Source organism: Sminthopsis crassicaudata, chromosome 6 (genome assembly GCF_048593235.1).
Source record: "Sminthopsis crassicaudata isolate SCR6 chromosome 6, ASM4859323v1, whole genome shotgun sequence".
Classification (NCBI taxonomy): domain Eukaryota; kingdom Metazoa; phylum Chordata; class Mammalia; order Dasyuromorphia; family Dasyuridae; genus Sminthopsis; species Sminthopsis crassicaudata.
Window position 1 is genome coordinate 208693282 of NC_133622.1, and position 27924 is coordinate 208721205.

The 27924-nt window shown below is 35.7% G+C and overlaps 1 long non-coding RNA gene across 1 annotated transcript in view; it reads left to right on the forward strand.

The window, feature by feature from the left end:
* LOC141547986 (uncharacterized) overlaps positions 1–27924 on the forward strand; it is a 106517-nt gene that overhangs the window by 65257 nt on the left and 13336 nt on the right. The window contains exon 2 of the long non-coding RNA XR_012483714.1: positions 20522–20652. This is a non-coding gene — a long non-coding RNA (uncharacterized LOC141547986). The remainder of the gene's footprint in view (positions 1–20521; positions 20653–27924) is intronic.

The following is a 27924-nucleotide window of genomic DNA, read 5'->3' on the forward strand; positions in this document are numbered from 1 at the left end:
GAAAGTTGAAAAACGAAACCAAAGTAGGAGCTCCTAGCCACATTGGAAGTATGGAGGCATTAACAGAATGGAGCAAGGAGACTAGTGATGATCAGGATTGTTCACTAGCACCTAGAGTTCTTCCAAATGACCTGCGTCTAAATCAGTCATAGGTATAATGATCAATACAATCATAGAAGCCTTGGCAAAAATGGAGGCACCTACTTCATTCTCAGAGTCACTAATTCAATTTACATTTCTGGAACATATGCTTTATTCGTTCTGCAAGTAAAAATAAAATCTATCCTTTGGTTATCACTATCAATGGGATACTAGGACCATGTCACTGCTATTATATCAAACACAAACAAAACAAAAATCTCTCTTCCTTCCCCACCACTAAATTCTGTTATGAATAGTATCATTTTATGAGAAAGCTTCTCATCTCCACCCTCAGACTCTCATGCAATGAAGACTTTGGACTTTATTCCTGACTATTCTTGTGGTGATTATTCTGCTGAGACCAAGGCTGGTCCCAAGGCCCTCCAGAAAGCTAGCCCAAACATTACACACACACACACACACACACACACACACACACACACACACACACACACACACACATCTATCTTTAGAATTAAGCATTTGCACGAACTCATTATATAATCATTGCATACTGCATGCTATACAAATTCTCAGAAGCTTTGCAATAATAAGCAAAATTGTTGTACAACTGTATCTCACCCAAACTGTACAAACATAGTCCCTTTAGCCAAGAGTCTAAAGGTATTATTGGCCATGTAGGTGAGTTTATGGTCTTATAAAGTCTACCTCCTCCCCTCCAAATCCAGCTCAATCTAAACTGGAAGATATCTTATAATCATACTAAGTAAAAGGATGATAAGGGCAATTCCAATAGACTTGAAATGGAAAATGCCATCCACATCCAGAGAGAAAACTGTGGAGACTGAATAAAGATCAGAGAATAGTATTTTCACTTTTTGTTTATTTGTTTTTTTTCTTATGTTTTTTTCCCTTTTGGCCTGATTTTTATTGTACAACATGACAAATATAGAAATGTGTTTAAAAGAATTGAACATATTTAGTCTACACACACTTTTTTTTTCTGAGACAATTAGAGTTAAGTGACTGCCCAGAGACACACAGCTAGAAATTAGATTTGAACTCAAGTCCTCCTGACTTCAGGGCTGGCGCTCTATCTATTGACCACCTAGCTGCCCTATATTTAACCTATATTGAATTATTTTCTATCTTGGGGAGATGTGAGATAAGAGAGGGAGGAAAAAAAATTGGAACACAAAATCTTACAAAAATGAATGTTGAAAACCATGTATTTGGAAAATAAAATATTATTTTCAAAAAAAGAGGATGATAATTTAATGATTAGTCAACAAGATTTTATTAAATACCTACTGTTTACCACATACTGGGACATTTAAAGTGACAAATATAAAGAAAGTAGACATTAGAATAACAAATGGAAGAGCTCTGTATCAACTGAAGGAAATGTGGGGGAAAAAAGTTTCATAGAAAGAATACATAATGTATTTATCTTGTAGTATAATTGTATATATTACTAGTGCCACTTTCAGACTTTCCCTCTATGGTCATACTCAGAAACCTCCATTTTTAGAGATTCATTCAGTCCAAATTTATCGCTCAATTCAAAATCAGGTAACTGTTATCTGCCTACCACCAGCACATTCTCCTTCTTTTCTCAATGAAATTTAGTGTCTGACTCATATGCTTTTCCACCCTAGCTCTTTTCCTCATTCTAAGAACATCAGTATACATGTTAGTGTGCCTTCAAATATACTAACCCTCCCCCTCCCCCCCAATTCTTCTTAGTCAAGTGCTGGGAAAGTTGCACATTCAATTGCAACCCAGGAAATTGTTGTTTCAACACTAGAGGGGCCCAAGTTGTTAACGTCTTATGCAATTCTATACTGAGGTATCCAAAGGGAGCTGAAGCCTTAAATAAAGGCACCAAACTAAGGGAAACCAAACCTAGGCCCCTTTGAATACATCAATGAAAAGCAGATTAAGGAAGAAAAAGCACTTGTCTTTCTGGAGGAAGGGGTCCATTTTAATAAACATTTATCAAGCACCAGTTTCTGGAAATACAAAAACAAAAGTGAGGTATTCCCTCACCTCATGAATTATCATCTCCTGTGAGATGATCAGCTCCTTTCTTATTGTCCTGAGTGCTGACTAGTAGGCTTCTTGGTTGGTCATAATGTAAGAAAACAATAATGTGGGATCAGGAGCTGGCAAAATATAGATCAATGAGTCAAAATTAAGCTAAAATGTTTTTTATATTTTTAAATAAAATTGTATTGTATTTTAAAATATAAAACAAATCTTAGCTTGTGAACCATACAAAAATAGGCTGCAGATTTGCTAACTCTAAAATTTATATTATAGTCATAGTCTGATCATAGATAGACCATAGGTGGGAGAGTGAGTGATGATCACCACTTGAACCTTATTCTCATCAGTACTGGCTCAAAGACAGAATAATATGCATAATCAATAGAAATAGGAGGGGAGGAGATAAAATAAAGTTAGGGATAGGGGAGAATGACAGAAAAGAGGGCTGATGAGGGGAGGCATTAGGCAGAAGAAAATCACTTTCATTCTTCTTTTTTTTTTTCCTGAGGCAATTGGGGTTAAGTGACTTGCCCAGGCTCACACAGCTAGGAGGTGTTAAGTATCTGAGACCAGATTTGAACTCAGTTCCTCCTGACTTTAGGGCTGATGCTCTATCTACTGCATTACCTAGCTGCCCCAGAAAACCACTTTCAAGAAGAAAAGGAATGAAAGGAGAGAGAGGATAAACAGAAGGAAAAACAGGCTGGAGAGAAGTACATAGTTAATCATCATAACTGGGAATGGGAATGGGAATGGGATGAATGCTCTCATAAAAATGGAAGGGGATCCATACTATACTATATATGCTGTTTACACGTAGAATAAAGGGGTCAGTGCAGAATCTATTATGCTTTAGCTAAAGATTAAAAAAAAAACAGGGCTAGCAATCCTGATCTCAGACCAAGCAAAAGCAAAAATAAAATTAATCTAAAAAGATAAGGAAGGAAACTATATCTTACTAACAGGTACCATAGACAATGAAGTAATATCAATATTAAACATATGTACCAAATGGTATAACATCCAAATTCTTTTTTTTTAAATAATAGCTTTCTACCTTTCAAAATATAGGTAAAGACAGCTCTCAAAATTCACCTCAGCAAAACTCTTGCTCCATATCCTTTTCCATCCCTCTCCCAGTCTCCCTCCCCAGACAGCAAGCAATTCAATATAGATTAAACAAGGAAATAAACATATTTATACATTCATCATGCCGCACAAGAAAAATCAGATCAAAAAGGGGAAAAATAAGAGGAAAAACCCAAGCAAGTAAACACCACCAAAAAAAAGTGAAAATGCCATGTTATGATCCATATCCAGTCCCCATGGTCTTCTTTCTATATCCAGATGGCTCTCCCCATCACAAGTCCACTGGAATTGCCCTAAATTACCTCGACATTGAAAAAAGCCAAGTTCCTCATCACAATCTTGTTGTTGCTATGCACAATGTTCTTTTGGTCAGCCTTTCTAGGCCTTTCTAAAACTATCCTGCTGATTATTTCTTAGAGAACAATAATATTCCATAACTTATTCAGCCCTTCCCCAACTGATGGGAATCCAGTTTCCAATTCCTTGTCACTGCAAAAAGGGCTGCTACAAATATTTTTGCACATGTGGGTCCTTTCCCATTTTTTATGATCTCTTTGGGATACAAACCCAGTAGAAACAATACTGAATCAAAGGGTATAGCATCCAAATTCTTAAAGAAGTTAATTAAATTACAGGAAAACAGAGACAGCACAAGACATAGAAGTAAATGACCATAATAAGCTACTGTCTTGATCAATCCAAAGAACCCAGCTATTGGGATAAAAACTCACTATTTGAGAAAAACTGCTGGGAAAACTGGAAAACAATAGGTCACAAAACTAGATATAGATCAACATTTCACACCATTAACCAAGATAAACTTAAAACAGATACACAATTTAGACATAAAGGGTGACACCATAAGCAAAATAGAAGAGCAAAGAATAGTCTACCTGTTATATTTATGGAGAAGGGAAGAACTCATGACCACAACAGATAAGAGCATTACAAAATGTAAAATAGATAATTTTTATTATATTAAATTGAAAAATTTTTACGCAAATCAACCCAATGCAACCAAGATTAAAAGGAAAGCAAGAAGCTGGGAAACAATCTTTACAGCAAGTGTCTCTGATAAAGGCCTCATTTCTTAGAGCCAAATTTATTAGCATATGAACCAGACCCCAATTGATAAATGGTCAAAGGACATATCCTGACTTTAGGGCTGGTGCTCTATCCACTGCACCACCTACTGCCCCAGAAAACCACTTTCAAGAAGGGAAGGGATGCAATCCCTCTATTTTTGTCCACCTGAATTTCTGATTTCCTTCACAAGCTAATTGTACACTATTTCAAAGTCCAATTCTTTCTGTACAGCAAAATAACTGTATGAACATGTATACATATATTGTATTTAACTTATACTTTAATATATTTAACATGTATTGGTCAACCTGCCATCTGGGGGAGGGGGTGGAGGAAAAGGGGGGAAAAGTTGGAACAAAAGGTTTTGCAATTGTCAATGCTGAAAAATTACCCATGCATATATCTGGTAAATAAAAAGCTATAATAAAAAAAGAGAGAGAGAGAGAGAGAGAGAGAGAGAGAGAGAGAGAGAGAGAGAGAGAGAGAGAGAGAGAGAGAGAGAGAGAGAGAGAGAGAGAAAAGAAGGGAAGGGATGAAAGGAGAGAGAGGACAAACAGAAGGAAAAATAGGCTGGAGAGAAGTACATAATCATCATAACTGGGAATGGGAATAGGATGAATGCAGTTTTCAGATGAAGAAATCAAAACTATCTAGGCATATAAAAAAGTGCTTTAAATCACTTTTGATTAGAGAAATGTAAATTATAACAATCCTGAGATATCCCCTCACCCCTCTCAGATTAATTAATATGACAGAAAAAGAAAATTATAAATGTTGGAGAGAATGTGGGAAATTTGAGAACACTAATGCATTATTTGGAATTGTGAACTGATCCAACTATTCTGGAGAGCAGTTTGGAATTATGTCCAAAGGCCAACTAAATCTACATATCCTTTGACACCACTACTATGTATCCCAAAGTGATTTTAAGAGAAAGGGGAAAGGACCTATTTGTACAAAATATTTATAGCAGCCCTTTTTGTGGTGGCAAAATATTGGAAATCGAGGGGATACTCACCAATTAGGAAGTGGCTGGACAAGTTGTGGTATATGAATATAATGGAATACTATCATGCATAAGAAATTATGAAATCCAGGCAGATTTCAGAAAAACCTGGAAAGACTTGTACAAACTGAAGCAAAGTGAAATGAGCAGAACCAGGAAAACATTGTACACAATATCAACAAGATTGTGTGATGATCAGCTACAAATGACTCAGCTCTTCTCAGGAATGCAATGATTCAAGACAAGTACAAAGAAGTCAGGAAAGAAAATGGTGTTTGATTTTGAATGTAGATCAAATTATACTTTTTTTTTTCACTTAATTTATTCTTTTTCATAGATCCCCTTCCCCAATTTGTTTCTTCTTCACTGAAATTAATATGAGAATATGTTCTATATGATAACACATGTATAATCTATATCAAATTGCCTACCATTTTTTGAAGCGAGGAGGGGAGGGAAGTAGGGAGAAAAAATGGAACTGAAAATTAATGCTAAAAATTGCCTTGACATATAATGGGGGAATAAAACGCTATTAAAAATAATACATTATAATAAAAAAAAAAGAAAATAGAATTAGGGTAGGGAAATTGAGGATAATCATTGATAAGTATTAAAAAGTTGTTCTATTGATGAGGTACTGCGTAATTAAGTGGCGTTGGTGAGGAAAATCTAAAGTACTGATAAGGTTTTAATATTCCCTGAGGCAAGCAGAGAAGGGCACAGATGGGAATTAATTCCAACTGATAGTCCCACTTACTATTTTTGGGTAAACCCATCTTACTGTATCCAATCAGAAAAGCAAGTTAGGATATCAAACCCACAAGGTTAAATATCCCTTATAAATCTGTCCATGAGGGGCAGCTAGGTGGCTCAGTGGATAGAGCACCAGCCTTGAATTCAAGAGGGCAGAGTTCAAATCTGATCTCAGACACTTAACACTTCCTAGCTGTGTGACCCTGGGCAAGTCACTTAACCCCAGCCTCAGAAAAATAAATAAATAAATAAATCTGTCTATGGCCTAAGCCATCTTTGCTAAATACCTTTTGTTTTGCTTTTGGGTTAGCCTGCTTCATGATGTTTTTCTCCTCAACTCTCCTTCATGACTCACAGTGTCTTTCTCTTCATTGTAGCTAACTCTTTCAGGGCACTAAACTAATTTGTGGATTTATCCTGCAAGCTAAGAGTATGTTCTCATCTCATGATGTATTCCCTTTCTCCTGATTAATTGTGAGTTCCACTGGGGAACTTGTCTTTTCCAATGTTAACAGTTAAAACAATGACAACAATCATCTTTCCTTGCTAAGTATACTGCTCTCCCAAATCTATTTCATATTTATCATTCCTAGTATCTATTTTACCTCTTCATTTTATCTGTAATTTCTTCTCATAAAGAAACCTGCCTTTAAGCAAAGAGAAAGCCATTGTGAATTCTTCACATGTGAACAGCCACCACACCCCATTACTTGGACCTCAACCTCATTGTTTGGTGCTAAACCCCAACATTTGATGCCAGACCGAAGCCTCATCACTGTGGAACAGGAATTCTACATACTTTTTTTGGTCTTGGAGGGCAGAACTAGAAAGGGGAAGGGAGGAATGCAAGTTACAGTGAGAAAGATTTCAGCTACATATAGGAAAAAAATTCAAAATAATCAGATGAACCCTGGCACCCTTCACATACCTATTATTAAAAAAAAAAAAATTGGACCTCCTCCTCATCAAAAAATGCCAGTTTTACTTACATTATTTTTATGATGTTAACAGGACTTCTGAGCCCTCTTTCAGGGTTTCTCACAGCCTTCAATTCATGTACCTAAATCTTAATAGAGTATGTGACATGGTTTTGGTTTATCACTTCTAAAGACAGTAGGAGTAATGATCCACTGAGCAAAGCTTTAGTTTATAACTGCTGTGCTTAGTCAAATATTTAGATAATAATTATAATGGCTGTTTCAAGAAAACAGGAACAAAAGAACTTTAATTATCCTCTGGTTAAAGTGAAATTTTATGTCTTTCATTAAGGTATATTTACTGTAAACACAATGCTTGTTGATTGAATGAATAGGGTGTAGGTCCTAGTTTTATAGCATATGGGTATGTAGTTTTTGTTTCTGGTTTTTAAATATCTTATCTTGCTTGCTTTGTGTATTTTGGAAAGCAGGAAAAGGAAGTTTCTGAAACAATAAGAACAGAACTTTGTAATGCAAACTATTGAAAATTAAATTGTACTACCAAACTATGTTCTTTTTTTGAAGTTTTTTTCCTTGATACTTTATATATCTGATGAAAGAGTGATTAATATGGATCATTTTTGTATTTTAATTATTCACAGTACAAAAGACATAAAAGACAAAAGATAAAATTTAATTTAAAATCTTACATATAAGATCATGATATCAGACATGACAGCAAGACTCGTTTCATTTTTTTTAGACAAATTTTGTTTTTTATTTTTGTTTTTCTTTAAAAATAAATGTACAACTGTTTCAAAGTCCGATTCTTTTTGTACAGTAAAATAACTGTTTGGACATGTATACATATATTGTAATTAACTTATACTTTGACATATTTAACATGTATTGGTCAACCTGCCATCTGGGGGAGGGGGTGGGGGGAAGGAGGGGAAAAGTTGGAACAAAAGGTTTTGCAATTGTCAATGCTGAAAAATTACCCATGCATATATCTTGTAAATAAAAAGCTATAATAAAAAAAGAGAGAGAGAGAAGGAAAAAAAAAATAAATAAATGAACAGGGGCAGCTAGGTGGCACAGTGGATAGAGCACCAGCCCTGAAGTCAGGAGGACTTGAGTTCAAATTTAATCTCAGACACTTAACTCTTCCTAGCTGTGTGATCCCCGAGCAAGTCACTTAACCCCAATTACCTCAGCAAAACAAACAAACAAACAAACAAACAAATAAACAAACAAACAAACAAATAAATAAATATACAGTGAAAACCCCCCCACACACACACACAAAAATCCCCCCCAAAAAACACAAACTATTGAAAAGGCACTTTGTACTTTATAAACCAGAGTCTTTCAGAGTGAAGCTCAACTATTCCTTTCATTCCTTCGATTAAGATTTGGCTCTTGAATTGTTTGCAACAGCCATCCAGTCCTAATCAAATACTAGCTTCCTTTCTTTCTAAGTAGGGAAAAAAATAATTTTCTCAGGGTCTTTGCAGCCATCCCAAACCTTTGTGTAGAACTGTTACAAATTGACCACTTCTCTAAAGACATGCACAAAGAAACTATGTTTAGAGTCCATAATGTATCAAACAAGAAAACATAAAGATTTTGTGAATAAAGGGCTTTATAACTGAGATTTGTATGTCTAAATTTATATTGTTGAGATTATTGAGAGGATTGATAATGAGACTTACTCAATTATAGAAAAATGATGGGCTAATAAACATAATGAAGCACATTTGGGACATGGCCACTATGGGAATTTGTTTTAGTTGACTGTGATTATTTGTTTTTAGGGTTTAAATTTTCTTTTCTTTTGGGGAATTGGGGGGAATGAAAAATATAAATACTTGATAAAATTTAATTTTAGAAAATCTTTTTTTTTTTTTTTTTTATGAGAGACATGTGGAAAGTTTGCAAGGCCAAACAACTGGATTCAACCAAAAATATTAAACAATTAAAAATTATTACTTCCATGCCATGGAAAAGCAGAGATGCCAAAATCTATATAAACAATAATTTGTTTTTAATTTATTTTTAATTTTAATTTTTTGTATTATTATATCTTTTTATTTACCAGATATATGCATGGGTAATTTTACAACACTGACAATTGCCAAACCTTTTGTTCCAATTTTTCCCCTCCTTCTCCCACTCCCCTCTCCCAGATGGCAGGTTGACCAATACATATAAACAATAATTTAAAAGAGATTATAAAAGTCAAGAGCAGAGAAGGAACAAGGAAGTCTTGAGAAAGTCATAAAGGTAGTGAAATAATAAGGGAATAAGACTAGTGGAATAAATAAGGCAGTTGACAGGCATGCCCTCCCCAGAAGCAATAGTAATGGTGATTTGATTATTGCTTCCAGAGTAAGTGGAGGAAAGCTGGAGAGGGCTGTCTGAAGAAAAGTAGAAAATGGCTAAGGTGGATAAACAGTCCTAGGATAGAATTTACAACTTAAGTGGCTTAGCTCCTCTTGGGCTTGGTGGGTAAATCAGTAGCTGCTATAGAATGGAAATCTTTCTGTCTGTTTGTCTGTCTCTCTACCTCTCTGTCTCTGTCTCCGTTTCTGTCTCTGTCTCTCTGTCTCTTTCTTTCTTTTTTTCTTTCTTCCTCCCTCTCTCTCTCCCTCCCTCCTCCCTCCTCTTTCTTTCTTTCTTTCTTTTCTTTTCTTTCTTTCTTTCTTTCTTTCTTTCTTTCTTTCTTTCTTTCTTTCTTTCTTTCTTTCTTTCTTTCTTTCTTTCTTTCTTTCTTTCTTTCTTTCTTTCTTTCTTTCTTTCTTTCTTTCTTTCTTTCTTTCTTTCTTTCTTTCTTTCTTTCTTTCTTTCTTTCTTTCTTTCTTTCTTTCTTTCTTTCTTTCTTTCTTTCTTTCTTTCTTTCTTTCTTTCTTTCTTTCTTTCTTTCTTTCTTTCTTTCTTTCTTTCTTTCTTTCTTTCTTTCTTTCTTTCTTTCTTTCTTTCTTTCTTTCTTTCTTTCTTTCTTTCTTTCTTTCTTTCTTTCTTTCTTTCTTTCTTTCTTCCTTTCTTCCTTGCTTCCTTTCTTTCTTTCTTTTCATCTTGCTTCTAAAAGTCAACTCCATTGATTCCCAAGTTCAGAGCTCTTGACAATCTGACTGGAAACTATCTTTTCAATTGATGTCATATTTTTGACCCATGTATTTTATCCTGTGGCCAAAATGATCTCCTTGCTATTTCTTTTTTATGACATTTCATTTTCTGCCTATGTGCCTTTGTACAGGCTGTCACCCATGTCTGGAATGCTACCCCCCTTTCATTTAGCCTCTTGAATTTCCTCACTCCTTAGAGATCTCTCTACTATGGTAAATTTTAGGGGATGTGGAATACTAAAATATCCATTTACAGATCTACTCTGTCATATGCAGAATTAAAGGGGGATAAGAGGAAATTTTTTAAAGTTTCACTTTATATCTTAGAATTTAACTGGTCTTTCAGTCTAAAAGAATCAAATTTACTAGAGTCTGCAGTGAATTTTTGCCAACTCTGGTCTCCCCAAAGTTATGAAATTTAGATGAGAATTCAAGAGGCAAAGTCTGGGCTTTTCTCCTTAAGAAAGATTGTCAGCAGTAAGACAAGCTAGAAAATGAAATGATACTTTCCACAATTTTGAGATAAAAGTAACTGATTCTGGATTAATCTAAGGTGAATTAATAATATACCAAGTGAATTATATAACTAAAGTGATTTTAATATTCTACAAAATATATGCAATACTGAAGTAGTAATAAAAGTACCAAAAGTGGTGATATGAAATAGAACTGAAGGAGAATAATTGTAAAATATTACAAAAATAATATAATACAGATTCAGTTCATGACATAAAGAAATTATGTCAGAGACATCCTTCACAGGTAATAGAGATTTGCTATTTATTACATGAATAATACATGGGTTCAAACAAATGTAACCATGTGAGGCAGAATCATACTGAATGAACAATTTAATTTGGGGGGGGGACACAACTTTTATAACACAAGAGAAACAATGGAAGTAGGGAGGGGCAGGATCTAGAGAGTAAGAATATGAATCAAAAAGAGGTTCTAGAGGGAAGAGGTGGAAAATAAAGGTGGGATTGAGTTGTAGACTGTCTGAAAGACAGTCTGGGATAACTAAGTTCCCATCAAGGCTATTTCAAATATGTTGATCAAGGCAGTCTGGGAAACTTGAGCTCCCATCATGATTGACCATAGGAACAGGATGAACTGCTTTAGCAATTCCTGGGAATAAGCTGTTCTAGTCCACAAGCTCGTCCAGAGTTCCCAGCTATACTGCACTCCTTCATTAACATGTCTGAATATGTACCTTTTTTATAGCAATATAATAGATATTTCTGTTAGTTTCCAAAAATATTCTAAGAATTTGCCTAAATTAATTTTTGTTACTGACCACTTTACTTCTCTTTTCCATAAAAATATTATATTATAGACACATACAAGAAGTGTAGTTTAGACAACTGTAAAAAGCAAAGGACAAAGGTCAGCCAATAATTTTTACTCCAGGAAAAGAATGAAATGTACTTTCCTGTATATAGAAGGATAAAAGATAGCTTTAGTTTTGAAATTTTTTTTATTTTATAATTATAAATTTTTTGACAGTATATATGCATGAGTAATTTTTTATAACATTATCTCTTGTATTCATTTTTCCAAATTATCCCCTCCCTCCCTCTACTCCTCCCCTAGATGACAGGCAATCCCATACATATTAAATGTGTTACAGTTTAACCTAGATGCATATATATGTGTGTAAATCCAATTTTCTTGTTGCACATTAAGTATTAGATTCCAAAGGTATAAGTAACCTGGGTAGATAGACAGTAGTGCTAACAATTTACATTCACTTCCCAGTGTTCCTTCTCTGGGTGTAGCTACCTCTGTCCATCATTGATCAACTGGAAGTGAGTTGGATCTTCTTTATGTTGAAGATATCCACTTCCATCAGAATACATCTTCATACAACATTGAAGTGTATAGAGATCTTCTGGTTCTATTTATTTCACTCAGCATCAGTTGATGTAAGTCTCTCCAAGCCTCTCTGTATTCCTCCTGCTGGTCATTTCTTACAGAGCAGTAATATTCCATAACCTTCATATACCATAATTTACCCAACCATTCTCTAATTGATGGACATCCATGCATCTTCCAGTTTCTAGCCACTATGAAAAGAGCTGCCACAAACATTTTGGCACATAAAGGTCCCTTTCCCCTCCTCAGTATCTCTTTGGGATATAAGCCCAATAGCAGCAATGCTGGATCAAAGGGTATGCACAGTTTGATAACTTTTTGGGCATAGTTGCAAATTGCTCTCCAGAATGGTTGGATTCTTTCACAACTCCACCAACAATGTATTAGTGTCCCAGTTTTTCCACAACCCCTCCAACATTCATCATTATTTGTTCCTGTCATCTTAGCCAATCTGACAGGTGTGTAGTGGTATCTCAGAATTGTCTTAATTTGCATTTCTCTGATCAGTAGTGATTTGGAGCACTTTTTCATATGAGTGGATATAATTTCACTTTCATCATCTGAGAATTGTCTGTTCATATCCTTTAACCATTTATCAATTGGAGAATGGTTTGATTTCTTATAAATTAGGGTCAGTTCTCTATATATTTTGGAAATGAGACCTTTATCAGAACCTTTAACTTTAAAAATATTTTCCCAATTTGTTTCTTCCCTTCTAATCTTGTTTGCATTAGTATTGTTTGTACATAAACTTTTTAGTTTGATGTAATCAAAATCTTCTATTTTGTGATCAATAATGATCTCTAGTTCTCCTCTGGTCATAAATTCCTTCCTTCTCCACAGGTCTGAGAGGTAGACTATTCTCTGTTCCTCTAATCTATTTATGATCTCATTCTTTATGCCTAAATCATGGACCCATTTTGATCTTATCTTGGTATATGATGTTAAGTGTGGATCCATATCTAATTTCTGCCATACTAATTTCCAGTTTTCCCAACAGTTTTTTTCAAATAATGAATTTTTATCCCTAATGTTGGTATCTTTGAGTTTGTCAAAGACTAGATTGCTATAGATGTACCCTTTTTTGTCCTTTGTACCTCATCTGTTCCACTGATCGACTGGTCTATTTCTTAGCCAATAGACTATGCTATAGCCAATACCAAATGGTTTTGGTGACTGCTGCTATATAATATAGCTTTAGATCAGGTACACCTAGACCACCTTCATCTGACTTTTTTTTTCATTAGTTCCCTTGCAATTCTCGACCTTTTATTCTTCCATATGAATTTTGTTGCTATTTTTTCTAGGTCATTAAAATAGTTTCTTGGGAGTCTGATTGGTTTAGCACTAAATAAATAGATTAATTTGGGGAGTATTGTCATCTTAATTATATTCGCTCGGCCTATCCAAGAGCACTGAATGTCTTTCCAATTATTTAAATCTGACTTTATTTTTGTGGCAAGTGTTTCATAATTTTGCTCATATAATTCCTGACTATTCTTTGGTAGGTGGATTCCCAAATATTTTATACTCTCAACATTTGTTTGGAATGGAATTTCTCTTTGTATCTCTTGCTGTTGCATTTTGTTGGTGATATATAAGAATGCTGAGGATTTATGTGGATTTATTTTGTATCCTGCCACTTTGCTAAAATTCTGAATTATTTCTAATAGCTTTTTAGCAGAGTCTTTGGGGTTCTCTAAGTATACCATCATGTCATCTGCAAAGAGTGATAGTTTGATTTCCTCATTTTCTACTCTAATTCCTTGAATCTCTTTCTTGACTCTTATTGCCAAAGCTAGCGTTTCTACTACTATATTGAATAGTAATGGTGATAGTGGGCAACCTTGTTTCACTCCTGATCTTACTGGGAAAGGTTCCAGTTTATCTCTATTGCATATTATGCTTACTGATGGTCGTAAATATATGCTCCTGATTATTCTAAGGAATAGTCCATTTATTCTTATACTCTCAAGAGTTTTTAGTAGGAATGGATTTTGGATTTTATCAAATGTTTTTTCTGCATTTATTGAGATGATCATATGGTTTTTATTAATTTGATTATTAATATGGTCAATAGTTTTCCTAATATTAAACCAGCCCTGCATTCCTGGTATAAATCCTACTTGATCATAGTGTATTATCCTGGGGATGATTTTCTGAATTCTTTTTGCTAATACCTTATTTAAAATTTTAGCATCAATATTCATTAAGGAAATTGGTCTATAGTTTTCTTTCTCAGTTTTTGATCTACCTGATTTAGGTATCAGTACCATGTCTGTGTCATAAAAGGAGTTTAGTAGGACTCCTTCATCTCCTATTTTTTCAAATAGTTTATATAACATTGGGGCAAATTGTTCTTTTTTCCTCCAAAAATATAGGCTTCCTAGATTAACAGAGGAGGAGATAAATTGCTTAAATAGTTTTGAAATTTTAAAAGCCATAGTGATAAACTACTATCAAGTAATGTATTAATTCTTAGTACTGAATGATCCTTTCTATTGACCAAAGGTAAGCATTGCTTTTGTGAAGCCTGAAACTCTTCTTTCAGGAAGCTGATGAATCCCTGATGTTTTTTTATTTTAAATATTTGTAGAAAATGAAAAGTAGGCAAGGGCAAAATGGTGAGAGAGATAGAGCTGGTGTTCAAATCCTGGCTCTAACAATCCTAGGTGTTTGGGCTCACTTTCTCCTCCAGAGCCATCCAGATCCAGTGGCAGGATATAGATGAGAATGACTGGAAGTGGCCCTAGATGCAGCTTAGTTAAAGACGTGGGAAATGGTCCCCACTGGAAAAATTGAACAGTTTGAAATTTCAAGCTGGATCAATGTTGGGATCAAGTCTGTGATTGGCTTTCTTATGCATTTCTAATCTAGACCAGATAAGGAGACCAAAATCAAAAACAAAAACAAATGAAGAACAATAGCCATAAAAAACAAAACAAAACAAAACAAACAACAGCAATCATGAACATAAAAAAAATTAAAAGTGCCTTGTTGATTGTTTACATGAGTAGCCCTTAGCAGAGAACATTTAATCCAAACAATATATGTTACATACTATATACATTATGTTAACATAATATATTATATTATAAGAAATATTGCCGGATTTTAGCTGTTTGAAGCCAGTATTCTAATTAAGCAGGCAGAAGGAACAAACATTGAAATTGTCCCTACATTCAAGGGGTTTATACTTGATTGGGGATGAACAAAATGTACACATCTAAGTAAATGCAAAGCATATATAAAACAAATAAAATATAATTGGGTGGGGTAGAAAGGAATTTAAATAATCTGGAAGGGAGAGATCACAAAGTACTACCATGGTAAGTGTCTCGAAAGGTAAACCTTGACATGAGGTTGAGGTTGATATTCCAAGAGGCTGACATGGGGCCTCAGACAGGACTGACAGCCTGTGTCTACATTGATTGGTAATATTCAAGGGAAAAGAAATCAATTCCTTTTGGAATAGATTTTAAAGCTCTCCACCTGCTCCTAACCTTTCCCCTTCCCTCTCCCCAAAGATTTATGTTCTATTGCTACAAAACAAATAGAAAAAGGTCTAAGATCATACGTCCTTGTGAAAAGCAAACAAGCACACAGGCTCAGTACATATCTGAATTATTCTACTCACTATTAATAGCTCACTCTGAAAATGCTAACATGGGAGTCTGTCCAGCACAGGGAGTTTAAAGGATCATAGCTTTCTAGTTGAAAGGGACCTGCAGGAGAGCCAGGTTATCTGTTTATGCAAGTCAGTAATGATAAATTGTTTGGGAGGACTGCATGAAATAAATGTCACAGGGATCTGGTGCATGGAGAGACCCCATCTGTTTGTTTAGCTGATGTAATTTCTCTATTTGGAGAGCTTGGGAACCTGCATCTGGAAGAGTTATAGTAATGTATAAAGGAAATACTTTGGAAAGAATATGGTCAGCTAGCTAACCACAGGGTAAATGGGAAGCTCTCTAACTGATGACAGAGGCATTCAAATGGCCTCTCTCACTTCAGTCCCTTTTGCTACTTTCTTCCTAATAATGTGACTCTGTCATCCATGACTAGCTGAGACCCCATGCTTTAAAGTGGAGACCTGATCCATCCATCCATCCATCTTCATCTCCCTGATGTCATGTGGGCTTAAGAAATAAGCTTTTCATTTTCATTCTTTTCTTGTTGCTTGCTTCTTCTTCTTCTTCTTCTTCTTCTTCTTCTTCTTCTTCTTCTTCTTCTTCTTCTTCTTCTTCTTCTTCTTCTTCTTCTTCTTCTTCTTCTTCTTCTTCTTCTTCTTCTTCTTTCTTCTTTTTCTTCTTCTTTCTTCTTCTTCTTTCTTCTTCTTCTTTCTTCTTCTTCTTCTTCTTCTTCTTCTTCTTCTTCTTCTTTTACTGGTTTGATTTGATTTTTCATGTGCAACACAATAATGATATAAATACATATGCATATATTGGATTGAACATATATTTCTACCATGTTTAACATATATTGGACTACTTGCCATCTAGGGGAGGGCGTGGGGGAAGGAAGGGAAAATTGGAATACAACATTTTGCAAGAGCTAATGTTAAAGAATTGTTCATGCATATGTTTTGAAAAATAAAAAGCTTTACTTTAAAAAAAAAAGAAATAAGCTTTGGTCTTTTGTCTTTATGTTTGTTTCATTTTTCCATTTCTGAACAAGGGAGTCATCTCCATTCTTGTGAGTCTAGAAAGATTGGAAGGATCTTCTCTGGTGTTAAAAAATCCAGATCTGGATTTGTGCCATTTAGCATCAAGTGGCCTGGGAGAAGCAAGGAGTGACCTGAATGAGCCAGTTTAGAAGTAGTTGAAATAAACAAAGATAACTAGACACATGCAGAGTAGATGGAAGATAACCTTAGACCCGAAGGCACTGACCTCTTAGGGAACATTAAAAAGGCTTCATGCAGAAGGTGGTATTTGAGCTAGGCTTGAAGGAAGTCAGGGATCCACAAGGAAAGAAGGAAATAAACATTTATATAGCACCTACTATGTCCAGGCCCTTTACAAATATAATCCCATTTGATTTTCACAAAGGCTCTCTGAGGCAGGTGCTTCTATGATCCCAATTTTATAATTGTGGAAACTAAAACAAACCAATGTTGTCACTTTCCCAGTAGCACACAACAAGGAAGTCTCAGATTTTCCTTACTCCAGGCACCTTAATTAGAGTACTCCTTAGTCCATTGCACAACTGCTCCACTGACTAAAAGATAGAGATGAGATCATTACAGACATGGGAGAAAGCCAGTGCAAAGAAATAGACTGCCATGTGTGAGAAACAGTAAAGTAGACTTCTAAGGATGGATCTCAGAGCATGCAGAGGGGAGTACTGTACAAGAAGACTGGAAATATGGGAAGAGAACAGGTTATGAAAAACTTTAAGTGACAATCGGGAGTTTCTATTTGACCTTGGAGGTAATGGAGAATCTCTGCAATTTCTTGGTACAAGGATAATATAGTTAGCCCCGTGTTTTAGGAAAACTACTGCAAAGGCTTATGAGAGGATACAGACTGGAGTGGGAAGAGAATGGAAGATGGAAAACCAGTTAAAAGGCTATGGGAATAGTTTAAGAAAGAAGGGGTGGGGAATACAGAAAGAGAAACATACAATAAATGTTGAATTGTGTTTTGAACATGTTTATGCTTGAGATGCCCAAGTCTTATTGATTCCAGATTGTTATCAGTAGCTAGTCTTCATTTGTCATTTTTATGAGATTAAAAAAAAAGGTAAATGAAGATAGTTTCCATATTAGAAATTTTCCCAGAGGTATTTAGGGGTTATAGTAACAGAATGCTGGGTCTGGAATTAGAAACACCTGAATTCAAATCTGGCCTCGGACACTATCTCTGCCGTGCTGGCTAGGACCCTTTCTGTTAAGACACTTTCTGGTAAGTCACTCTGCCTCAGTTTCCTCAACTGTCAAATGTAGATAATGATAGGCCTGGTATCCCAGGGTTGTTGTGAGGGCCAAATGAGATTAGACATGTAAAGTGCTAAATATAATGACTGACACATGGTAGGCACTTAGTAAATGCTTATTCCTCCATACTAATGAAATCACAAATTAAGAATCAAAACCCAAAACAATTCTCAAAACTCACTCCCCCAAAATAAATGGTAATGTAACAAGGTCTCCATTCAGAGAGCTCCCCATGTTTTTACTCCATGTCTATTAATGAAGAAAATATCGAACCTGTTATTGATCCCTGAAATGCACTCTCTCATGTTTTGATTCCTTTGTGGTTTTTCAGCCTCAAAAAAAAAATCTGTTATTTCATTAGTATGAACATTTCCTCCATAGATACAAATCACAACTCTGCCCTCAGAGGGTGATGTGCTGAGCCTTCCCAAAATTAATTAGGTTGGTCTCTGGCCTAGTGGGTTTACCAGGCCAGGCTTGTACCCAAAGCCTCCTACCTTGCCAAGGCAAGTCTCAACAGAGCTTGTGTTCTGATGGCATTACCTGTGAGAACTCAGAAGCACCCCCATGCAGGAGGGAAGCATTACAAGTTTCTCTTTCTTTGTTACAAGTTTCACGATGTATTCATTTTTCACAAAAATATATCATAAAGTGACTCAGAGGTTCACAATAATGACAACCCTGTTTAACTGGAATAGCCACTTTTCTTTTTAGGTATTAAGAGAAAAACACTTGTTTCATATAGCTATTAAGTCTTAGATGTTTCCCCTAGATGGTATTGTCTTTTTTTGTAGTTCTCCTCATAACAATATCTCAAAATGTCTCCTTGTCATGCAAGATCTGGTCTGAATCAATAGCTTGCACAAGCATGAAAACTTTATATCTTTTAACACTTATTCCTTCATTATTCAAAGGACTAAGTCCTGTATAAACACGTATGATTTACAAATGAGTCAGTTGCAAGGCATGGCACTTCTGATTAAAAGACTCTTGAAATTTTGCTACCTCATCATTGTTTGCATACCCCCCCTAATTTTCACAGTAGGTGTGTGCCTTTTCTTTTAGCTGAAAGAAACTAGGGTGATTTCTAGTAGACAGAAAAGCTATTGAAGATGATCATTTGATTGGAAGTTGAAGACAGGATTCTCTCTGTCACTTGGACATCTCTCTTTGTGCCTGTTTCCTAAGTTGTCAAAATGTGGGGTTCAAACCAGACAACCTCTTAGGCTAATTTAGAGGCAATTCGGTGACAGTAGACACCAAACCTGAAGTCAGGAAAACTTTCTTTTTCATGAGTTCCAATCTGGCTTCAGACACTTACTTCTTGGCTTAGTCACTTCACCCTATTTGCCTCAGTTTCCTCATTTATAAAATGAGAGGGAGAAGGCAAGGGCAAACCACTCCAGTATTTCTGCCATTTGTGAATGGGATTGCAAGGAGGCAGACACAACTGAAAGTGAATAACAAGATTAACATGAAGTTCTAAAGATTTTCTCCTTGTCCTATGCACAGATAAATCCTTTGATTTACAAATGCCCAATGTTCTAAGTTCCCGTATGAAAAGGCATCCTCACAGTCCCTTTTTCTCCCCAAATAAAGGATCCCTGAAGTATCTTTACAATGGTACAGAGTTAGAGGAATCAAATAAATTAGGAGAGTAGATGAGAGAGATGTTCTGGCTACACTGGTGGCAGAAGGTAAAATACATTCTTGCCATTTCAAGTTAGAACACATCCCATTAAAAAATGAAACCTTATACTAAATGGTGGTTAAGTTCTCTGTTCTGTTACTATTAATACCATACTTAAAGTACATTGAGAAGGTTTTTGTAGAGTAGCCTGAGCATCATTATTAACAATATTGTATCTGGGAAAATGTGTTCTGATTTCCAAGTACTTGACTTAAAAACATTTCTGGGGGTGGGAGAGTAGGGAATACCATCTATCCATAAAGCAGATACTGTCTAAATTTGGTTATTTGTTCAAATAATCCAGACTCATGGGCAGAAAGGCCAGACCTTGGACCTGTGATTCACTGATACAAGGAATTCCCAGAAATGCTCGCTTTCTTTCTTTCTTTCTTTCTTTCTTTCTTTCTTTCTTTCTTTCTTTCTTTCTTTCTTTCTTTCTTTCTTTCTTTCTTTCTTTCTTTCTTTCTTTCTTTCTTTCTTTCTTTCTTTCTTTCTTTCTTTCTTTCTTTCTTTCTTTCTTTCTTTCTTTTTATTATAGCTTTTTATGTATAAAACATATGCATGGGTAATTTTTCAACATTGACTCTTGCAAAAACTTCTGTTTCAACTTTTCCTCTCCTTCCCTGCACCCCTCCCCTAGATGGCAGGCAGTCCCATACATGTTAAATATATTAAAGTATATGTTAAATACAGTATCTGTATACATATTTACATAGTTATCTTGTTTCACAGGAAAGATCAGATTTAGAAAGAAGGTAAAAATAAACTGAGAAGAAAAAAACAAAAATGCAAGCAAATAGTAACAGAAAGAGTAGAAATGTTATGTTGTGCTCTACACTCATTTCCCAGGGTTCTTTCTCTTACTGTAGCTGGTTCTATTCATTACAGATCAATTGGAACTGATTTGGCTCCTCTTATTGTGGAAGATGGCCACATCCATCAGAATTGATCATCATGTAGTATTGTTGTTGAAGTGTATAATAATCTGGTCCTGCTCATTTCGCTCAGCATCAGTTCATGTAAGTCTCTCCAGGCCTCTCTGAAATCATCCTGTTGCTCATTTCTTATAAAACAATACTATTTCATAACATTCATACACCATAACTTATTCAGCCATTCTCCAACTGATGGGCATCCCTTCAATTTCCAGTTTCTGACTACATCAAAGAGGGCTGCCACAAACATTTTTGCACATGTGAGTCCCTTTCCCTTTTTAAATATCTCTTTGGAATATAAGCCCAATAGTAACACTTCTGGATCAAATTCTATGCACAATTGGATAACTTTTTGAGCATAGTTCCAAATTGCTCTCCAGAATGGTTGGATTCATTCACAACTCCAGCAACAATGTATCAGTGTCCCAGTTTCCCCCATTCCCTCCAACATTGCACATTATCTTTCCCTGTCATTCTAGCCAATCTGACAGGTGTGAGTGGTACCTCAGAATTGTCTTAATTTGCATTTCTCTGATCAACAATGATTTGGAACACCTTTTCAGATGAGTAGAAATAAGAAACTCCCTCTTTCAACACAGGTGTGTGCATGCTTTATGACTCTCAATCTTATGATTGTCTAGGGATTAAGAGATTAATTTTCCCAGGATTGTCTGGTCAAGATGTGGCAGTCTGGAACTGAAATCTAAGTGTTCTTGAGGCCAGATCTGTAATTCCTAATTTCAACTAGGAAAAGCTTATTTGTACATCTTAGGCTCAGATATACCCTGATATCTTTTGGATTGAATAAGAGGCAGTTTCATCATAGCTGAGAGTGTTCTCCAGGAGCATATATTAATCAGATGGTTTAGGGTAGGATGAGGGGACAGAATCTACATTTTGCCCCATATTTTCTACTCAAGTCTTCAGGGATAAAGAGTTTATCAAGGATTGTAGACTCTGGGCAATTGATTTTTGCAGACCAAATTTTTGTAGTAGCTAAATGATTATTGACCTCCCTATTTAGATATTCAATTCCAGCATCCCAATATAGGCAGGTCAGAGAATTTGGCTCTTATTACTTTGGTACAAGGCTTGAGAGGGACGGGGGAGTGCATATAGAGGCATAACAGGCATAAGATAAAAAATTTCCAAAGTTTTTTTTTGTGCGTGTTGTATGCGTATGTGTGATTCAAAGAAAAAGTCTAATTAATAGTAATAGCTAAAGTATTTATACTAAAATATGGAGTACTTTAAGGTTTGAAAAAGCAACTTACAAAGACTATCTCATTTTATTCTTACAATACTGAGAGGGTGTTATTTTTTCCATTTATTTAGTATTTAATTTTTTTCTAGTTATATGTAAAAATAATTTTTAACATTTATTTTTTTAAGACTTTAAGACTTTTAAGACTTGCAAATTCTCTCCCTCTCTCCTCAGTCCCTACATTGAAAAGGCAGTCAATTCAATATAAGTTATTATACATACATATACTAACATGGGTAGTCATGCAAAATATTTCCATAATAATCATATTGTAAAAGAAAACATAAACAAAAAAAAACCTCAAGGAAAATAAAGTAAAAAGAAGAAGTATACTTCAATCTGTATTCAGATACCATCAGTTCTTTTTCTGAGGGTAGAAAGTATTTTTTTTTTATCACAAATTCTTTAGAGTTGTCTTGGATCATTATTTTGCTAAGAATAGCTAAGTCATTCACGGCTGATCAACTTATAATATTGCTATTACTTTGTACACAGTATATTTCACTTTGCATCAATTCATGGGAAGTTTTCCCAGATTTTTCTGAGAGCATCCAGCTCATCATTTCTTGTAGCACAACATTATTCCATCATAATCACATACCAAAGTTTGTTCAACCAATCCCCAGTTAATGGGCATCCCGTCAGTTTTCAATTCTTTGCCCCCAGAAAAATTCTTTGTGCATATAGGTCCTTTTCCCTTTTAAAAAAATCTCTTTTGAGATACAGATTTAGTAGTGGTATTTCTAGGTCAAAGGATATGCATGATTTATATAGCTCTTTGGGCATAATTCCAAATTGCTCCAGAGATGGACTTGGTTCTTTTCAGCAATGAGGTGATTCAAGGCAATTCCAATAGACTTGTGATGGAAAGTGCCATCTACATCCAGAGAGAGAACTATGCAGATTGAATGTAAATCAAAGCATAGTATTTTTACCTTTGTTGTTTGTTTGCATGTATTTTTTTTTCTTTCTCATGTTTTTCCCCTTTTGATTTGATTTTTCTTGTGTAGCATGATGAATATGAAAATACATTTAGAAGAATTACATAGATTTAACTTATATCAGATTGCTTGCTGTCTTGGGGAGGGGGAAGGAGGAAAGAAAGGGAGAAAAAATTGGAATACAAGGTTATGCAAAGGTAAATGTTGAAGCCTATCTTTGCATGTATTTGGAAAAGTAAAATAATACTAAAAAGAAAGTTGAAAGCTTAAAAAATTGCTCTACAGAATAGTAGAATCAGTTCACAGAATCAGTTCACAACTCCAACAACAATGCATTAATGTCTCTTCAACATTTTTCATTTTTCTTTTCTGTCCTATTAGCCAAGCTAATAAGTGGTATTATTATAGTGGTGGTACCTAAGAATTGTTTTATTTTACATTCCTCCAATCAATAGTGAGTTAGAGCATTTTTCTTCTATGGCTATAGATACCTTTGATTACATTATAGGAAAACTGTAACTTTTGATCATTTATCTATTGGGGAATGGTTCTTATTTTTATAAATTTGAATCAGTTTTCTATGTTTGAGAAATGAAGCCTTTATCAGAAAAATTTGCTTCAATTTTTCTTCACTATTTCTATTGTTAAATGTATTATCTCCTCTCTACCATTTATTCTATTCTGTCTTTCCTTTCACCTTGTTGCTCTTCAAAATATATTACTTCTGACTACTTTCTCTCCCAATCTGTCCTCCCTTCTATCACTCTCCTTCTCATTTCCCCTTTCCTTCCTTCTTTTCTGCAGGATACTCAATTGAGTGTGTATGTCATTCCTTCTTTGGGCCATTTCTGATGAGAGTAAGCTCCACTCATTGCCCCTCTCTTCTTCTCCCCTTTTCCCTCATATAGTAAAAGCTATTTCTTGCCTTTATTATGTGTGATAATTTCCCTTTCTCACAGGACATTCCTTTCTTAGACATTAATTTGATATTTTAAAAGATATCACCTCTTCACATTCAACATCACCTGCGTACTCTATCAATTGTATTCCTTCCTACTAGTGACAAAGTTCTTATGATTTACAAGTATCATCTTCCCATGTAAGAATGTAAACAGTTTAGTCTTAGCAATTCCCTTATGATTTCCTTTTACTGTTTCCTTTATTTTGCTTCTCTTAAGTCTTATATTTGAAAGTTAAAATTTCTATTCAGCTCTGGTCGTTTCATCAGGAGTGCTTGAAAGAACCCTATTTCATCAAATACCATTTTTTTCCCCTGAAGGATTACTCTCAGTTTTGCTGGGTATGATCTATGACTTTATAATACATGAAGACTTCTTTTTGGCTACTTGAAATATTTTTTCTCTGACCTTGGAGCTCTGGAATTTGGCTATAATATTCCTGGGAGTTTTTATTTTGCGATCTTTCAGGAAGTGATTGGTGGATAGTTTCAATTTCTACTTTACCCTCTGGTTCTAGAATATAAAGAAATTTTCCTTGATAATTTTTTGATCATGGCTTTCAGGCAGTCCAATAATTTTCCAAATTATCTCTCCTGGATCTATTTTCCGGGTCAATTGTTTTTTCAATGAGCTATAGTCTTCTGTTTTTTTTTCATTCTTTTGGATTTGTTTTATTGTTTCTTGGTTTCTCATAAAGTCATTAATTTCTTTTTGCTCAATTCTGATTTTTAAGGAATTATTTTCTTCAGTGAACTTTTGAACCTCCTTTTTATTTGGCTAATTCTACTATTTAAGGAGTGAATTTTTGTGTCTCTATGTATAGCCAATTCTGTTTTTAAGACATTCTTCATTGGCCTTTTCTATCTCCTTTAATGTTTGGTTTAGTATGTTTTTTAAAATGTTATTTTCTTCAGTATTTTCATGTGTGTCTCCTTTACCAAGTTGATGAGTTCTTTATCATGATTTTCTCATACCACTCTCAATTCTTGTTAGGATTACTAAGTGAGAACTGAGGTTGTCTGGATAGTGACAAGGTGAGAATTCAGGTTGGACAATTACAAGGTGAGAACTCAGGTTGACTTGATAGAGGGGGCAAGCTCATTGGCTGGGGTGGTTCTTCCCAGAAGCCCTTGCATTATCCCACGCCCATTCTCTGGGAGGATAAAAGACACAATATTGGGCCTGGAGAGTAAGTCTGCCTGGAGAAGGATAAGAGCTGGAGGAGATTCAATAAGAAGACTCTGCATTACATCAGCCCTGACGGGGCTCTCTGCAGGAAGGGAAGTCACTTCTAAGGACAAGAGTTAACAGCAACTACCTGGAGACAACAGTTCGTTACAGGAAGAAGAATCTGTCGGAGAGATTTGAGTAGAAGACACAGCAGATCTCTTCCCAGAGAGTGATCCGGCAGCTTCTAGAGACGACAGCTCGCTACATTTGGCGCCCAACGTGGGGCAAGGACCTTTCCTTATTCTGACAAGGACTTATTCTGAGTCTGACAAGAGGAGCTAGACCAGACCTTCGCAATTTGGCACCCGAACAGGGACAGACACGGTCCTGATTCCAGTGGAAAAGCCTCCCATCCAGATCTCAGTCTCTCTGACACAGAACCGTGAGTAACGAGGAAACTTTGTTAAAGATTAAGTGAGCGTGCTAATAGATAAATAAGGAACTTAACTTGTTAAGGGCTAAACCAGGAATCTCTTATAGCTGAAATGGGGCAGATGTTAACTATATTCAATCCCTGGACCTCAGCCGACTCAACCCCAGCCCCAGAAGCAACCTCAGCTCCACCCCCATTCAGGAGTGGTACTATAGAGAGTATAATCAAGATAATTGAGGAGCAGAGTTTACTTGTAACCTGGGTACAGATTGCTAAACTCTTGGCTGCATTAAGATGCACATCCCCTTGGTTCTTAGAGGAAGAAAAGATAGATGTAGATAAATGGAAGCTAGTGGGATATGAAATGAAAGAATTTCAAGCAAAAAATGGGCCTCGTTCAATTTCTGCAGAAGTATTTTATATCTACAACATAGTTCAATTAGCCTTAAACTATCAAGCAAGTTGTAGGAGAAGGAAAAGTTCTAAAAATGAACAGAGGAGGAAGTGTGAGGAAAAAAGGAAAGATCAAGATCTTTCCCTAGAGCAAGAGGATTTAAATGAGGAATTATGGTATGATTCTCTTGAAGAAGCTTCAACCCTGCCTAGAGAACAGATTATTGACAGGCCCACATCAACCCCACCTTCAGAGATGGAGGAAGAAAGAGGGGAAGAGGCAGAAACACAAACAGAATTGCCTGTGAAGAAGCCTAAGCCTATGACAAGATTAGAAAAAGCATTGGTTAAAGCTAAGAGAGAAGGACAGGATATAAGTGATTTTATACATGCATATCCTGTGATTGAAAATACTGACTCTGTAGGTAAAAAAAAGGAGAAGATATGCACCTTTAGATTTGAATAAAATTAAGGATTTGAAAAAAGGTTGTACCCTTTATGGGGCTACATCAGCTTATGTCAAAATGTTACTAGATGGTTTGTCTTATGAAGTCTTAACCCCGAATGATTGGAAATCCATAGCAAGGACATGTCTGGAACCTGGAGAAAATTTATTATGGCTTGCGGAATTTCATGAATTATGTAAAATTCAAGTCAGATGCAATTTGGAAATAGGAGTTAACACACAATTCACTTTTGAGCACTTAGCTGGTGAAGGTCAATATGGAGAGAATTCGGAACAGATTAATTATACCATGACAATATATGAACAAATTGCTAAGGCTGCAATAAAAGCTTGGGGTGTCCTTCCTGGACAGAAAGATCGTGGAGAGGCTTTCACTAAAATACAGCAAGGTCCCAATGAACCTTTTGCAGATTTTGTGGGACGTTTGCAAACTGCTGTCAAAAGAACTATTGGAGAAAATTCAGCTACAGAAATAATGACCAGACATCTGGCTAAGGAAAATGCCAATGAGATTTGCAAAAGAATTATATGGGGATTAGACAAAGATGCTCCTTTAGAGGAGATCATAAGACGCTGTGCTACAGTGGGAACAAATGCTTTTTACACCCGGACAATGATGAACGTGGAAAGACAGGATCCCTCCTGGCAAGGGCCTTCTAGAGAAACTCGGCGATGTTTTCAATGTGGAAAAATTGGACATCTAAGAGCTCAGTGTAGAAATGGAGATACAGTGAGAAGACAGGGTGAAAGAAGACCTAAAACCCCATGTCCAAAATGCAACAGAGGACTCCATTGGGCATCAGAGTGTAGAATAATTCAGGGAAATGGGATGAGGGGCCCAGATCCAGGGCCCCAGGCAAAAAAGACTTGGGGCATGATGGCAGCTGATGTTACACCCAAAGAGCCTTTAGAAGGCCAGGACTCTGATTTAATCAACCAGAAGAAAAGCAATCACATGGCAGAAAGGGATTACCCAATCAGTCAACCAAAAGGCAATCAGATTGCAAAAATGGATTACACTTGGGGAGAATACAGGCCTTTTAAACCAACAGGGCTGTGTCCAGTGCAAACAATTCCAATGTAATTGCCAGATGATGAGAAGAGATTTAGAAAGTGGTAAATAGAAGGTAATTAGATAGGTTAAATGCCTGGGAGAGAGGGTTTGCTTGTATTTCTTCAGCAGGAGAAGGAATCAGATGGGTGCCAACGAGTCATATTCGCCTTGTCCATCAGAGAGAGACAGAAAAAGAGAAAGACCTCAAAATAAAGGAGAAGATCTAAGAAACATCTGACACTGAAAGAGCATGGATAATAAGAAGACTGTTAAAGAACTTTAAAACCAGCAGGAATCATTGGACTTCCTCACACAAGATGAGACTAATGGACAATGGACTTATGGACATTTATAAATTTTCAATTTATGATTATGTTATATACTTCTAGCATGTGTTACGTTACTATGTTACTATGTGCTTATGTAATTTATGTAATTATCTGTAATACTTCCCATATTGATGGATTTATATTTCAAGGTCATTTATGTAATTATCTGTAATACTTCCCATATTGATGGATTTATGTTTCAAGGTCATGACTGTCCTATGTTCTAAATCAAAAGAAAGGGGGAGATGTTAGGATTACTAAGTGAGAACTGAGGTTGTCTGGATAGTGACAAGGTGAGAATTCAGGTTGGACAATTACAAGGTGAGAACTCAGGTTGACTTGATAGA